Below are 18294 nucleotides of genomic sequence, written 5' to 3'. Positions count from 1 at the left end.
TGTTTCATCTAAACTGACAATCTGTTGTTTAGTGTAAACACTTTCATTAATTATCTCAGCTAGATCTCCTGGATAACTTGCTGCAGCTTCTACATCAGCACCTGGTGCTCCACCTTGCACTTTTATGTTATGTAGACAGATTCTTTCCTTAATCCTCATCAACCAACCTCTGCTAGCTTCCAACTTTTCTTCTGCTGCTTCCTCACCTCACTCAAGCTTCAAAGAATTGAAAAGAGTTAGGTAGGACCTTGCTCTGGATTACCTTTGACTTAAGGGCAGGTTTTGGTCCCTTCAGACAACTAAAACTCTCCATATCAGAAGTAAAGCCATTTCACTTTCTTATCATTCGTGTGCTCACTGGAGTAGCGTTGTTAATTTCCTTCAAGAACATTTTTTTTGCATTCACAACTTGGATAACTGGAGCAAGAGGCCTAATTTCAGTCTATTTTGGCTTTTGATATGACTTCGTCACCAAGCTTATTCACTTTTAGCTTTTAAATTAAAGAGAGAGTTGTGCGGCTCTTCTTTTTTCTTGAACACTTAGAGGCCTTTGTAGGGTTATCAATTGGCCTAATTTCAATGTTGTTGTGACTAAGGGAATAGCCAGCCCCAACAAGAGGGAGAGAGATGGCAGAATGGCTGGTCAGTGGAACAGTCAGAATACACACAACATTTGTTGGTTAAGTTTGCCATCTTACCTGGGTGAAGCTCCTGGCACCCTCAAACATTTACAATAGTAATAGCAAAGATTCCTGATCACAGCTCACCATAACAAGCATAATAATAATGAAAAAGTTTGAAATATTGCTATAATTACCAAAATGTGACCCCGAGATACAAGGTGAGCAAATGCCATTGGAAAAATTTTCGCCAATAGACTTGCTCAAGGCAGGGTTGCCACAAATCTTCTATTTGTGAAAAAACACAGCATCTGAGAAGTACAATTATACAAAACAAGGTATGCCTGTATTTTTCCCAGTGTGACCTGTTATTATGTTTTCTTTTTAAGTCAAATCACCATATCGTTTCAATAATTTAAAGAAATTGTTTTTAAAGGCTTGAAAGCTTTTTGTTGTTGTATGAGTAGTTATTGGGGGGAGGAGGGGTGGGGAATGTAAAATGAGCTCCCTCAATTTAATTATTGTGTAATTGTGATTTCAGTTATTTTCTCCGAGAGTATGAGCTTACATTTTCCCCTAGTGTCTGCCACATTCTTACCCACTCACACAGATAGTGAGATTTTGAAATGAACCCCTGTTGACTTAACGTTTCAGCACATGGTAGAGATTAGAATCATTGGTGAGCTATATTCATATTTTCTTCTAGACCATTTATAGAAATGTTATAAAAGATAAAACTTCCACCTAAGTACCAATTTCAATTCTTTTTTTTTTTTTTTGTGGTACGCGGGCCTCTCATTGCTGTGGCCTCTTCCGTTGCAGAGCACAGACTCCGGACGCGCAGGCTCAGCAGCCATGGCTCACGGGCCCAGCCGCTCTGCTGCATGTGGGATCTTCCCGGACCGGGGCACGAACCCGTGTCCCCTGAATCGGCAGGCGAACTCTCAACCACTGCACCACCAGGGAAGCCCCCAATTTCAATTCTTAAACAATTTGCAGCGCAGAAACTTGTGCAACATTCCTTAAACCAATAATTGATTCCTCTGACCACATTTGTATAGACCTCTTCAAGGAAACACTGCAAGTATTCCCTATTAAGTCAGATATTTTGCCTGAAAGATGTTTTCATTAAGAGAGTTTTTTCCAATCTGAGAATTAAGTAATTCCCTCATCTTAAGCCAATGCACCTAAATCTGCTCTACAGTGTTTACTTAGAACTATATAATAATTGCTTGATGAGGTATGTATCTTTTTTATCTTCCTGAAATGTGTGTATTGTTTTTCAATCTTGTTAGTTAAAAACATGATTTATTACAGATTTTCTAATATTTTCTTCATAAAATCAATGCAGAATTAGTGGTATAGTTTTCCTATTCTTTTGAAATATCACAATTAGTGTTAATGATATCTATATTGCTCTTGTTTAAATATGAAGAATATAATTTTTAAAGCATATGTGCCCAAATTGGTGGTAAATGTAATTTAATGAACTTAGATGTTAGACATATGTTCTACCAATTACTAATTGTAGAATCATTTTAAATGAATGCAAATAAGAGATTTTACTTTTACTGCAAAAATTTAACACTTTTAATTTGTGTGCTAATAGTTCACTTTTTCATATATACAATTAAACATTTTCAGCTGTATATATTTTTTCTAATTTGATTTTAGAATGCTTATCAGGGTAATATATTAATAAGATTAAAGAAAATAAAAATACACTATAGATAAAAAGAAATAAAGACAAAAGCATAGAAGATTTAAGCTAGGAAAAATATTTCAGATCATTTAGATCCTATCCACTCATAAGCAAATGAAACAAAAAAGAGTGTGAAAAATATTTTTAAATGGTTACACAACTATTTAATGATTACTGCTTGGATGCTGTCTTGGTCTTTGGATTTATAGTTCAATGATATTTATAACTCATTACTCAGTCAAACATTTTTGGAGGTGCAACAGACCAATAAATTCTCCAGTTTAACTCTCTTTTCTCTTTGGGTGCTTTTTAAATGACAGAGAGCTTCACCCTCTGAAGATGCAGAATGTATCTTTCTATTTGTTCAACTTATCTTCCGTATACTCCCAGTCCCTTCATAAATTTTACCACTGGTGTTAGTTTTGTTCTCTAGTTTAACATAGGACTGTTCTTCAAATGTTGAAAACAACCATCAGAATAAATATCTCAAGGTCCTTCTGTTGCTTTAAATACACCAAATTCAATAATTCATCCAGATAATTTCTTAAAAGAATATTCTAATTTGCCATTATACCTTCTATTCCTCCTAAAGGAATAGAATACATGTAATTTTAAATTTTATTTTATTATTTATTTATTTATTTTTGGTTGTGTTGGGTCTTCGTTTCTGTGCGAGGGCTTTCTCTAGTTGCGGCAAGCGGGGGCTATTCTTCATTGCGGTGCGCGGGCCTCTCACTATCGCAGCCTCTCTTGTTGCAGAGCACAGCCTCCAGATGCGCAGGCTCAGTAGTTGTGGCTCACGGGTCCAGTTGCTCCGCGGCATGTGGGATCCTCCCAGACCAGGGCTCGAACCCGTGCCCCCTGCATTGGCAGGCAGATTCTCAATCACGCCACCAGGGAAGCCCTACATGTAATTTTTTAAAAATAAATTTATTCATTTATTTTTGGCTTCATTGGGTCTTCGTTGCTGCGTGTGGGCTTTCTCTAGTTGCAGTGAAAGGGGGCTACTCTTCGTTGTGGTGCATGGGTTCTAGGCTCATGGGCTTCAGTAGTTGTAGCATGCAGGCTCAACTCAAGAATAGAAAAAAGAAAAATATTGGCAGTGCTTTCATTTATTTAGCTATTTAGCTTGTGGCGTCACTTCATCAAGGGGCTTTCGTTATTCTACCAGGATCTGATCTCCCTACCGCTCTCAATTCTGCCCTCCTTCATATTGTTAGAACTGACTTCTTAGCAAGATGGCTGACAATAGTCTAGCCCTACATCCTTGCACTGGCAAGCCCAACATGAAAGAAATTCACTGTTGGAAGTTTGAACAAAAATCTGGGCACTGACTCTCATTGGCTCACACTGGGTCAAATCACAGCTTTTCTGGAATAGCGTGTCCTGTTTTGGCCAGGTGTGAATTACGTATCCGTATCCACAGACAGAGAACAAATGGGGGTAGTATCAACTTCACCTAAAACAAAATGGGGGTAGTATCAACTTCACCTAAAACTTCACCTAAAAATTGAAGATTGGGATAAGTTTATCCATCATTCCCCCCAAACCGAACATCAAGTTTCTGATAGCAAAAGAAAGAAGAATGGCCAAAGGTGTAGGAGGAGAGGAAAAGTGCACTGTGAGATATAATATTTTCTAGGAATATGCCAAAATTGTCTCTGATGTATGAACAGCTATTTATTCAGTAATTATATTGTAGGCATTACCCATTGTGTATAATCCTTACAAGTTCTCTGTAAGGCATGTAGTTTCATCTCCATTTTATCATTGAGGAAAATTAAATTTGTCAAAGTATATGTGCAGAAGAGACGAAATTTGATCCAGGCAACTTTTAAACTAAAATTGATACCTTTTCTATACATTACAATGTTTTCATGAAATAATTATAGTAATATTTATTTAAAGTAAACTTTAGCTCTACCTTCAAAGGAATAGTCTAGATCAGTGTTTATCAACCTTGGCTGCACTTTGGAATCACCTGAGAAGCTTTACAATATACTAAGTTCTGGTTCTCATCTTTAAAGATATTGATTTAAAGTGGTATGTAGTAAGGCTTGCACATCAGGATTTCTAAACCTTCTCATGTGATCCAAATGTGCATCCAAGTTTAAAAACCACTGGTATAGGGCTTCCCTGGTGGCGCAGTGGTTGAGAGTCCGCCTGCCGATGCCGGGGACGCGGGTTCGTGCCCCGGTCCGGGAAGATCCCATGTGCCGTGGAACGGCTGGGCCCGTGAGCCGTGGCCGCTGAGACTTCACATCCGGAGCCTGTGCTCCCCAACGGGAGAGGCCCGCGTACCGCAAAAAAACAACAACAAACAAACCACTGGTATAAAAACAAAAGGAAATATGACATAGGAATTTCACTCTGTTTTGCATCTAGGGTTTATCAGATTCTATATTAATAATACAAGATTAAAGTCATGGTATCAAAGTCAGATAGGGATCATATCTCCTTCTATGGCCCTGTTTAGTCTTACAAAATGACTTTTAATACAGCATTGCCATCATGAAAATCTATACTTATTTCTTTGCAAGGCTATTTCCTAAGAAAGTTGAATTAAATGGAGGAGACACAGTCACTGCCATATAATGATTTCTCTTTCTGAGCTTCAGAACAGTTCCCTCTCCCCTCCAAAAATGTGATGATTGGGACAAATCTGAGAAGGAAGTGAAAGTAGAGACAATGGCTTTTCTCTCTCTCCGCTCTGCTTTTCTCTGCCATGTTGACCAGGTACTGCTGCCTCTTGCATCCATGCCCTGCATGCAGAGAGCAAGGATCTATCTGTCTTCTCAGCATTCCCATAAACCCTTTAGTACTGTTCTTTAGTTTCTGTCATACCCAATCCTTAGCTCCTTTGTAGAAGTTTGTTTTGAGAAGAGGGAGATAATTATCTCCCAAAGTCTAGTATGGTGTGGCACTGTATTTCTGACCTAAATTAAAAGGTAGAGGAACATAGACAAATACAGTGATGTAAAATCTAGTTGGTGAGGAGCTTAGAAATTAAATAAAGTCAGACTTGGAGATCAGTACACATTTTTTATCATGGATAGAGTAATGTGTAAAATTCCTTGAGTGAGTGCCTAAAAGCCATTTAAATTTTTGCTAAAGAAAAAATTAGGGCTTGGGTTAAAATGATCCAGTTTTATTCTCAGAGCAGTATCATACTTCACTAGGATAGAGTTTCAGAATATGTTCTTTAAATGTATTAAAATGTATGACTACATTATATATTAAATACTATTCATAGTCTCATATAAATTCTTATAATAAACTACAATAAATGCTAAAGTTTAATGTATTTCCTCTTTTCCCTGTAGATGCTATTTCTACAAAGAAATCATTCAAATCTTTTCTAAGGTGCATAGACCATTTAAAAATATTTAGTTAAAAGTGTCACTTCTTGTTGAGTCTGATAAAAGTAAGACTTTTCTTTAGTCCTTTAAACATAAAAGAAACAATATCACTGACATCATTCTCTCTTTAGAAGAGTGTTTTCAAATTATCAAAATGAAAAAAAAAAAACACCTTTCTTCCCTAACTGAACGTAGACTGCTAACCCTGAAAACAATGTTAACCACATGCATTTTTAACATTATAAAGTTTCTATGGACTGTAATTATTTTTACTCTCCAGATGGAGGATGGAATAGTCTAACTTACGGAGAAATACTTTCAACTCTTTAAGCATCACATATCAATTGAAAATATTTCAGGAAATAGAATTCAAAACTCATGTTTTTGGGTACAATGCAGAGAATGCCAAGTCATATAGAGGTTCAAGATTGCCTCTGTGTTACTGACAGATACAGACTGAGATCTTTAACATGAACCAGGACCTGAACCAGGCACCAAGGACCCAGCCTGGAAGCCTATGTAAGAGAGTTTGCATGTTATTTCAGGAACAAAGGGAGGCATTGGAGTTTTCTAAGTGGAGGAGTGACACTAACTTATCTGTATCTTAAAAGACCATTGTATTATCTTGGTGGGTAATAGCTTGAAGGAAGGTTAGAATGAAAATGAGAATTTTTGTTAAAATGGTTTGGACCTCCCAAGGGCATTGATCTCTCACAATCTGTTAATTTTCCACATTATGTGATTGCTTATTTCCTTAAATATTTTTATAGAAAGTGTCCCCAAGTATTCTCAGCATTCTTAATGTTAAACAACCTCAACTGTTAAGAGTATTTACATGGAGAAAACCAGTGAGGTATAGTGGAAATGTATAATCCAAATTATTTTAAATATTAAATATTAAAATACATTTTATGTATTTAAAGTTACCTTCCCAAATTGGAACTTATCCAGCCATATACTTCCTTGGACACAGAAAGATAGCTCATATGTTTTTTCTGGGAATGAGATACAAATATACTTTACTAGATAAAGAAGATAGAGCCAGTACTGGTTCTCTAGAAACATACTGTCAGGTCTGAAGGTCATCTTATGAGAAGAACAGACACGGTTCCAGCTATAGGATCTGGAAGGAGAAGTGCCAATCATAGCACTGGACCAAGTCCCATAAGGAACTGTGCATGGAGTAATTGTGAAAGGGACCTCATGGAGGAGATAACCTAGGGAAAAGCTATAAATTAATTAAATCATTCAACACATAAGTACTCACTGATATGTACCTGGCTATGAGCTGGTGCTGAGTATAGGGAAATGGAAGACAAAGAAATGATGCTTTTGAAACTCACATCAAGAAGGGAAGCTCACAATCTTATTTCCTAAAAGAATTATTAATATTAGGTCCAGGTGATACTGTGTACCCAGATAATATGAATATTCTTCCTGCTGTAGAAACAGAAGTCCTGGAAAAACCTTTTTTAAAAAATATAATACATCTAACAGAGGAACATTTCTAAGTACAGATGACAAAAAAGACATACACCTTTCTTCCTTGGATCCATTTCATATAAAAATTGAGTGATTTTTAAAAGGTTATAAAACTACAAGGGTAGAGAGAAGGGGAGAGGTAAAAGTAGCAACACTAAGTATATGTGTGTTTGTCTGTATATTGTAAAAGAAAAATTACACTGATGGGGTTAAACAGGCAATGAAGACCCTCATTCAATAGGGGAGCCACGTAGAGCTCAGCAAGTACTGGAGAATGGTAGTGGGGAGGTTGATCAATGTGATTAAGCCATCTATGTTTGCTAATTGACACTTATTGAAATTATGCTTGCATCTTCATATACAGACTAAAAGATAAAGACCCTATTTCCTTCTAGGATTATATTTCAAAGAGATGGCCCCAGGTCCCAGAGAAAAACATTCCTGGGTTATAAAACTGGCAAAAGGTTAATGGAAGATTTGCATTTAAAAGAATAGTGAAATAGTGAAAGAATTCACAGTAGAAAGTTTTCTAAAGTGAATGTTCTCAGAAAGGTAGGTCGGGGCCTATAGTCTGGAAGAAGCCTGTCTCAAGTTTAGTTAAGCTGAGGGGAAAGTTAAGGCCATTTTGGTTAATATATGCATGTGCAGGGTTTTATTTGTTTGTTTGTTTGTTTTTCATTTTGATATGAAAATGAGGCAAGGACAGTGTAAGAAAGGAAATTATAGCCCAAATTTATGAGGCCAAACAGAGGCAAAAATCCTAGATCACTAATTAGCAAACCAAGTTCAGTACTATATGAAAAAGGAAGGAAAGTATGACAGAATGAATTCAATATCTGCTTTGAAATGAGAAGTTAAGGAAGCAATTTCTAATATAATAGAAATTACATTAAGGGTATTTGAGACTGTGAGTAGATCAATGTTTTCAGGCCTCGTTTTTTCCTCTGTAAAATAGAAATAGGTTTGCATTCCTTGAATGGCTGTTATAAGAATTAAGTAATGAATTTTATATATAGTGTCTAACACAGTGTCTGGTTAAAAAAAACTCAGTAAATTGTTATTAATATTAATTAGAATATGACTTCATGAAGAAAATCTGATAAGTTGAACAAATATATATACTCAAGTATACAGGGATGTGAGGCAGTATAGTATATTTGGAGAATCACAAATTAATGCAGCTATAAAATAGAGTAAGAATAAATATGGGGTCAACAAGACAGGTATCTCAATAGGTAAGACAGACCTCAACTGATGAAGGGTAGCATTTCTGTACTTTGGAAATTATGTAATGTATCATGTGGGTGTTAAAGAGATTCACTGAGGGATTTAAATAAGAGGAGGGCACAGTGAGATTCAAATGTTAGAAAGAACCCTGATAGTAGTCTGGAGGGTGAGGGTAGCACAACTATACACTTGAACAGTGCATTGAACATGATAGGCAACCAGTAGAATCTGTTGAATGAATGAATGAATGAAAGAATAGTGAATGAAACTGCTATGGGGTAGTAATATATTCATTAAAAAATTGTTATGAGCCTAGTAGTTGCCAGAATTATTAAAAGAGCTTGGGAATAGCATCAGAAATAAAATACAGTCTCTTGTCCTTAAGACTTTTACATTTGTGATTCCCTGTCGAGAAAAAGCTACAATACAAGTTTTGGGGCAAGATTTCCTCCACTAGTCAAAGCTGCAGTCAAGGAGTAGAAAGTGGAAAAATATTATGACACATTCTAAAAATATATAGTTAACATGTTTACTGACCTAAACCGTATTCCATTTCTGGCCAATTCTCCTTTTCCCTTTTTCCCTTGGAAAAATAGTTGTTGGGGCAGGAGGGTGATATAAGGAAGAATGTTGGGAGCCCAGTGTAATATATTTTAAAATGGAACTGTTTCCTTAACTGTTACAGACTTAACAATTTCAAGTTTTTGATATGACTTTATTTTCTTGAAATAAAATGGTCATATAAACCAAAGCAAATGCAAAATAAGTATTACAGTATAAGCAAGTAGTCCACACTCTTTCTCCAACATCATTTGTTATGTTTTTCAGGTTATGACCTTGGATCTAACCACATTCCCAACAAAAACTATTAGGGGGTTAACAGATGATCACATATTTATACATTGAAAGTCTGTACACATATGTATGCATAGTAATAGCAAAGAATATGACAGTAGGTCTCTTCCTGAAAGGAATAAACAATATATTTCACATTGTTGCTTCTTCCTGGAATATATGAGACAGTATTGAAACATGGATGTAAGATCACATGACCAGCAAAATAACAAATGTCTTTCTGTTAGTAAGAATGTAATAAAAGTGTTGTATCTACCAATTATAAAATAATTAAATGGCTTGCTCAAGATCATCCTGCTAATAAGTGGTAGACTTGAATTTCAATCAAATTGCAGGTGTTATTTTCTTCTAATTTTTAGAAGATTTTTAAATTCACAAATAGGAAATGATTATTTGCTTATTTGGAGAATATTTTTTACAGGATCTATATAACTTAGTACTAGAATTGTAAGGCAGAATTAAGTTGCATGTAGATAAAATTATACCTTGAAGAAAGTTTGCATGTTTTTTGTAAAACACACACATTTAAATAATTTACATCTTGATGTTAGATGAGTCATTACACTGCAGTATATTGTAATGGAGAGTTAGTTTCTAATACAATGACATAATTTTGTTAGCCATCATTAAATGTTGACGATATGAAGGACTGTCATGTTTAAAAGAGGACACACATGAATACGTGTGTTACTTACTACACAGGAATATAAAACTAGAAGTAATAGTTGGAAGTTACAAGGAAGCAGATTTCACCTCAACCTAAGGCACTGTCTATAATAAGAATTTGCTCATAACTGAGCTAGTTGCCTGATAAAAAGATAAGCAGAGAAATTTCAAGCTGAGAGTTCTAGCATTTTTTTCTGTGTGTGTGTGTGAGGGTGAGAGAAGCAATTGGTGTTTGAGGAAGTCTTGGATCTATTCCAAAATGGAGCACAAAGCTAAAACTGGAAAACAGGAGTATATTCTGTGTCATACTCAGTAACTGTTGATTCACAGCAAGTTTATTCATTTTCTGCATTGCAGAGTTGCAGGATGTGAATTAGGGCAATTAAGAAAGGTTGTACAAGCGTCTGAGAGCAAGTAAACTGCATATTGAAAGTAGTTAGCTAGAGGGAGGAAAGAATGTGAGGAACGAGGTAACAAGATGCAGACATCTGGATAATGTTGATTGGCAGTTTAATGGCTCTTGTCTTCCCCAAATTAGGCATCCAGTGACTGTTTCTCTTCTTTCTTAATGCATTGGTGTATACAGTGTGGCAATTGTGAGGAGGGGAAATCTAGTGAAAAGACTGCAGAGGACACTAAATACTGGGATTTAGAAATAACTGGAAGAATTTAGCATGGAACCTGTACCAATCAATGTCCCAGCAAGGAACAAAAGCCATACTCAAATGAGACAATCAGAGGAGAGTTTTATAAAGGACCTTTGGAAAAAGGTATGGCCATAATGGGGAAAACTACAGGGATTATGCAGACCTCTGCTCTTAACGTTAGAGCTGTTACTACCCCTACATCCAAAGGAACTCAGAAGTACACGTCAAAACTTGAAAGGAGAGAATCATGCAGAGCAGAATCTGTAGTAGGGCTGCCAGAGAAAATACATGTATTTGGGACAGATTATGTTAACAATTTATTCATTGCTTTTCTGAAATTCAAAATTAGTTGGTATACCATATTTTTAGTTGCTAAATCTGGCAACCTTATCTGTGGGGGAAGAACCAAATTTTTGTGTGTTTTTGTTTGCTGTGTTTTGTTTACTTTTTAATCCTTTGCAACTGATACTTTTGTAAAACAGTAAAAATAAATTACTAGACAAGTGAAGTAAAAAAGACAAAATGCAAGCTCCACCTTTTAAAATTAGAACCCAGTAGACCTAAAATTTCCCTGTAATATAAGTTTTCAGATGCTTCTTGTCACCAACATGGGTCCATGGACCACACTTTGGGTAGGAGTAATGAAGAAAAGGGTACCTGGGATGAGCTGTAATGCTGTGAGAGGTGTAGAGCCTTCTGGGAAGATGCTAGGGAGATAAGTCCTGACCTCTCTTTCATGTTTCTCTTCCTCATCTCCTGCAATATTTCATTGGCCAGAAGGCAGGTGGGCTACCTAATGTAGCAATGCAGGTTTCCATAATACAGGTCTCCTTCTCTCATGGGAAGGAGAGTAAGGTGTAGAAGGATGGAGAATAAATTTGAAGGGAAAAATTGAAGATATTTATCACAGAAGTCCAAAGTTTTTATCATAAACTACATAAGTACCTGCCAAATGGATGTATTTTATTGTCAGATACTATTACATTTAGTAGCTCAGTCATTATTTAAAGAAATCAACTTTCAAAATATTCCTGGTCTTGCTAAAAGACAAGTAATAATAATAATGATAATACTAATTATTATTTTTAATATCTGGGGGAATTCAAAGAGTTGGATTTTTTCCTTTACTGAGCTAATAAATAAATTAACAACAGAAAATTTGATAGTTTTAGAATGCCCAAACTTGGGATCACTATCATATACTAAATAGTGCTACAGTCTTTAGATTCCTGGCCAGGGTGACATTCATAGAAAGAGTAGAAGTGTACATTATTAATACATATCTGAGTAATCAATGACCTATTCAACCTAACTCTTAGAAGCATAATTGTACATTTTATATGTTTCCATCCATTCACAAATTAATTATGCTTATATAAATAGTGGTGTTGAAAATTAAGTTAAATCATCATTTTGAGTCTTCTTTATTCCACAGAAAATAATGAGAATGAGCTTGATCAAGAGCTTCAAAACGATGGACTAGAAGCTGACATCAGCCCCCAGTTTTATTGCTTTTGTTGTAATTTTAACTAGGTGCCAATTAAACATTTAAAAATTATACAAAATTATAACACTGAACCCACATGCTAGCAAGGCAACAATCATTTCGAGCTGAATCCCAACTGCCCTATTTAGTTGAAGAGAGATGTAAACCCAACTCTCCTATACCCGACATGCTTTGCTCATGAATATTGCCTTCCTAGTCCTTGTAGATACTTCTATCATGATTCTTGAAACTGAGTAAAAACCAACCCCCTGTTTTTCATTAGTTTGTGTTTCACATAATATTTTAACATAATAAAATGGTAGGTAGGATGGTCTGGGGAGTGCAAGCACCTAGAGAAGAATTACATTTATTGAAGAATTATTGTTCCCAAACTAGGCTATGCTGATAAATTACTTAAGAAAATTGTTAAAAATGCAAAGGCCTGGGCCCACCACCTGCACATTCTGATTGAATAAGTTCAACATAGAAAGCAAGAGTCTATTTTTAGTGTGTGTCCTAGATATTTAAATCCAAGTGTCTTAAACCATTTTCTGATCACAAGATATCTCACAATAAGAAATATATTTATACTATTTTCACATGTGCGTTACTGTTCCAGTGGCAATGTCATTTTTCCCTATCAAAGTGCTTAATGACTCTCTCGATTTCCAGCCCATCAATATCTGCACTTGGGCATTCAATCTGAATATGTTTGAATTTGAAATTCAACCTGTACCCACCAAACATTAAAAAAAAACAAACAACTATAGTCCCATGTTCTGCAGTAATCGTAGCCCCCATTACCCAAGCCAGAATCACTTCATGCACCCTGATGTGTATCCCTTACCTAACTCTCAATGCTCCATCAGTAACTAAATTCAACTTGGACTTATGCAGATCCTGCTGAGTGAATAGTTTCAAGATGAAAATTTTAACATGAAAGTGTTTTAAATCTATTCTTAACTATTGATAGGATAAAGATCGAGCGCCTTATTTCACACACAGATGTAGTTTACAAACCATCTTTCAAACTTTATGTTTTGTCATGGAAGTGCATTATAGCGCACTTGATAGTTTTCTCTAAATCAACTCATCATGTTAAATTTAAATATATATTTCAGCTTCACAGCCTATATTACAAACTTCAATAACAGTTTATATTAATTTTTTCTTAAGTTATATTAAAATAAACATACATTTAAAAATATTGCTCTGGATATCTCCTAAAATTATCTAGTATACGTATGACAGAAGTCTGGAAGCATGAGATACAAGACAGTTTGTTTTGCCTTTTCTTCCTTCTCAAGCTTCTCTCTTTCCCTTCTCCACCTCCATTGCATCATACCTTCTGCTCTACAGAACTCTCTGCAATTTCTTCAGGATGCCAGGTTACTTTATACGTGAATCTTTTGCTCAAGTTGTTCTTACCCCATGAGCTTATCTATCTCAAGGACACTTACTCATCTCTGAAGATCAAGCCTCTGGGTTCTATGCTATATATTGTCTCTTGACTTGCTTTATTCAAGTCAAGAAGGTAGATTTGACTTCTCACCTTGTTTTGCCCACTTTTCTAACACTGGCCCTTTTACATAGTAATCATGGTATTTGTGACACATTTTTAGAGGTGTGTATTGTCTATTCTTGTTATAAGCACAGCAAGATACAATATGTAAGATATTTGGATCTAGAGTCAGACTGTGTGGTTTCAATTCTCAGCTCTGACAACTACTAGCTGTGACTTGGACGAGTTACTTTACTTCTCTGGTGTTCAGTTTCATAATCTACAAAATGTGGGTCACAGCTTGTGTCACAGATTATGTGATGAGATTAATTCATGTGATGAGTTTACCATGGTACCAAGTTTGCAATAATTATCAGCATGGCTAATAACAATAATAATTATACCTACTATTATTATTTTTACTTTATTAATATAACACTAAAATTTACCTAGATATAGTACTTTCATAAGTCTTATTGAATATCCAAAATGGAATTACCTGGAATTTAATAAAAGCTTAGTTCATGTTTATTTAAGGAATGAATTAATGCTTTTGATCACTTAGCATTCAGATAGAATATAACAACAATAGTCAATACTTTTATGTGTTTTTATATTCAGATCTATGTATATATGTAGACTTTTAGAAAAATATCTGGACTTGCAACAAAAGTATATATCCAAATATATCTCTAAGTTACTGAAGATAATTGAAGAAATTGATTGAATTTAATGAACTTCAAGTTGAATCAATTGCAGAAGCTTAAATTTGAGATCAAGTCACCAGTTTCCAAAAAGACAATACAGACACAGAGAGATACAGGTACACACTCATAGATGATGTTTGATTAGGTTTATTTTTCAGCTAGACATACAGGTAATATCGATGACTCTGAATAAAAGGCATGAGTTACTTCAATAAAACATCTCTACTTCATCGATTCAGACTGGTTACTTAAATATAATAGTGCACATACCTGTGTATTGATGTCAACATCAGTGTTTTCTTCTGTTTTTTCATTTAAAGATACAGGAAAACATGTTTGTTGAAATTCATTTGTGTGTTTTTCTTTCCTGTTTGATGTAGATCACTTGCTGAATCCAACTCACATAGGTGTACTTTTTGTTGAGATTTTCTCTCCACTATTTGAGTTCAAATGGTCATAACATCCCAATAACCTCATGCTTGTTCTATAATTGGCACTGTCACTCTGAACTAATGAAGGTAAATTGTAAAACAATAAATAAATAAGCAACAATTGCCCTTGGGTGACATAAGTACTGCTTTTAATTACTTTAAAGAAAGCTTTTTCAGAGCCTATAATATGAATTCCTTGTTTGATAAACACACTGGAAAAACAAGAGCTCTCATTTTGGCTTTTTATGAGGTTACATTAATGGAAGACCTTAGTAATACAAAGCCTTCTGTAATTGAGATGTGTCATCCTGGGGGTAACTATATAATGAGAGCATTAACTGAATGGAAATAAAATGTAGTACTTCAACTTGCTTATCTTGATTTGAGACAACATGAGATGCAATAGGAACTTTGATGAATGTATATTATAAATTCTGATCCTGAATTTCACAGTTGTGCAGCCTGTACAATACAATTATAGTAACAAAATAGATATGTAATGCATTTGCCTTAATGAAAATAGAAGAGCTCTTATGGCATCACTCAGTTTAGGTGATATGGATCAAGTACTGTATTCACTTTTGTGTTTACCAACATATTGAACAAAATTTCCCCAAACTGATGAAGACGATGTTGATGATGATGCATATATGCCATATTCAGAGAAAGATGGCCAAGTAAGCAATCAATTAAGAAAGTTGCTTACCATTTTTTAAGGCTGAATGGTATTCCATTGTATAATTGGCACTTTGAATCTGTGGATGCTAACCTGAGGATACAGAGGGCCTACTGTACTACACCCTTTTATATAAGTGACCTGAGCATATTCAGTGTTTGGTACCTGCAGGGGTCCTAGAACCAATTTCCCCCAGATATGAAGGGAAGGCTGTATAAACATATACCACATTTTCTTTATCCATTCATCTGCTGATTAACATTTCTAAAATGGTCAAATTCATAAAATCAAATATTGGAATGGTGATTACCAGGAAATGAGGGGAGGGGGAAGAGGGGAGTTATTAATTAATAGGCATAAAATTTCAATTAAGTAATATGGATAAACTCTGGAGAGCTGCTGTACAGCATTATAGCTATTATCAATGTAATATATTGCACAAAAAAATTGTTAAAAGGATAGATCTCATGTTAAGTGTTCTTAACCACAATAAAATAAACAGATCAAGAATGTTGCTTACCAGGTGCACTTGCCATCTGATAGCTATAAGGTTTTCCCAAATAATGTCCTTCAAAACCTTAGTCCAGTGATTTATTCTTGGGTGGAAATATATACAACTTTCTATCCCATGGAGAGCCAGTGTCCATTAACAAGTTAAAAATTTTATAAAGTTCTATATTTATCCTTTTATTTATTCATTCAATATATATCGACAGGTACTGACTATGAGCCAGCAATGGAACATTAAAAAAAAAAAAACAAAAAAAAACCCAGAAAAGATCTCCTTTACAGAAATTTTCTTATAAAGGAAGAAGAAAATAAACAAATAAATATATTCTAGGTGGTAATAAATGCTGAGTTAAAAGTAAAGTATTAAAAGGGGGCAGCAAATGCTTGAGGATACTATTTTATAAAGGATGATTAGGGACAACTCTAAGAAAAGGATACACTTGAGCAGAGATCTGAAAGATGTGAAGAAGCAAGACACAACTATATTAGGAAAAGAGCATCTCAAGCAAGAGAAGGAGCTGGTACAAAAGTACTGTGATAGGAACATACTTAGAATGCTTATGAAATAATTTGGCCAGTCAGCCAGGATGGTGTGAATAAAAAGAGATGAAACCAGAAAGTTAGCAGAGACCACATTCACCAAGGTAGGGAATTTGTCTTACATTGAGTGGGTTGGCTGCCCCAAAATGTGCCCCAATGGCATATTAATTATGTTGAGTTAAAGTTACCTAAGAAGTGACAAATACAAAAGGAATACTCTCACCCTCCTTTCTGTCTCCTTGAAAGCAGAAAATAAATCTCTCATGTGAAAGGCACACTCCTTGCATCTGGAAGTGGAAAGATACCCTTATTGTCAGAAATAGGGAATTTGAGCTGAGAAGCCAATATAAACAAACCTTGTTATTTCTTTAATTTACTACCTCAAACCCAAACACTGTTTAGATTCTTCATTAATTGACCACCCAAAACCTGTTTTTTTTTTGTCCTGTCAATTCTTCACAAATTTATTGTTCTTTTTTTTGTTTGTTTTGTTTGTTTGTTTGTTTTATGTGTGTAAAAAATATAAAAGCTGCCTTCTTTGTCCAGTTTTTAGGTCCCATATCTATGAGACCTCCATGAACAAGAATTAAAATTTGTTTCTTTTTCTCCTGTTAATCTGCCTTGTGTCAATTTTATTATTAGTTAAGCCACAAAGACTCAAGAAGACTAGAGGGGGAAATCCCCCTCTTCCTGACAAGTGTATGTGAACATATGAGTGGCATGATATCATTTTAATTTTTAAAGGATCATTATTACTGATGAATGAAGAATAGATTTTACTAGAGCAAAGGTAGAAACTGGGGGAAAAAATAAAAAATCTTTTGCAATAGTCTAATGAGTAATAACGATGGCTAGAACCTGGATAAGGGTGGATGATATAGTAAGATTGTGTATATAATTTGTAGAGATAGCCAATAAAAAGTTGTTGATAGATTGCATATGAAGTGTGCAAGAAATATTCCTTGGCCTGAGAAACTGGAAAAAAATGAATTGCCAATTGCTAAGATGAGGAAGACAATGGAAAGGACAAAAATTATTTATTTTTTGAGGCATCAAATGCTCTTTTTGGAAAATATAAAATTGGAGATGCTTATTTTATATATATATATATATATATGGAGATATTGCAAAGTTATTGGATATAGGAATGAAGATTAGGCTATGTAAAGTGAGACACTAGATTAGATCACTTGAAGAGTGAAAGTAGATAGTGAAAAGAAGTTCTATATTTGAGTTCATGGAGATAAGGAGGAAGTTGTAAAGGATATTAAGGTGTAAAAGCAACAGATATAGAACTTGAAATAAAAGATAATGATGTATTGGAAGTCAAAGGAAGAAATTGTTTCAGGAAGATTAGAGTCGTCATCTATGTCAACTGATCTCAATAAGAGCTCAAGCTGGTTATGGAAGAGAATTGAAAAAAGGATTTGGCAACAGGGATGTCTACAGTGACCTTGGCAAAACCCATTTTGGTGGAGTTGAGGGTTTGAAAGCCTGACGGGAGAGGGCTTACTAGATGATGGGAAGAGAAGTGGAGAGGGTGAGTGAAAACGACTTCCATTTAAGGCAAAGAGATGAAGATGGTGTATAGCAGATTGTGGGCTCCTGAGGGCAAGAGTGGAATGTTGTGTTGGCTTGGAAATGGGCTCAGTCACCAATTTTCAACACTGAATAAGTAAATTTTCTTACATAATGGCCTGTACTGTTACAACATTATGGCTGTGTTGTGTGGATTCTACTTCCATATATCACATGAACAGAACAAATTTCATACTGGTAAGGTTATATGATAATTGCACTAATTACCAGCTTGTTTTATGCTAGTACTTTTTTGGAAGTTATTTTTACCTCAACTGACTAAGTAAATCAGAAAAACATCAGTTTA

This window comes from Kogia breviceps, chromosome 6 (assembly GCF_026419965.1).
Source record: "Kogia breviceps isolate mKogBre1 chromosome 6, mKogBre1 haplotype 1, whole genome shotgun sequence".
NCBI lineage: Eukaryota > Metazoa > Chordata > Mammalia > Artiodactyla > Physeteridae > Kogia > Kogia breviceps.
The sequence above is the reverse complement of the archived record's forward strand: the minus strand, read 5'-3'. Positions refer to the sequence as shown.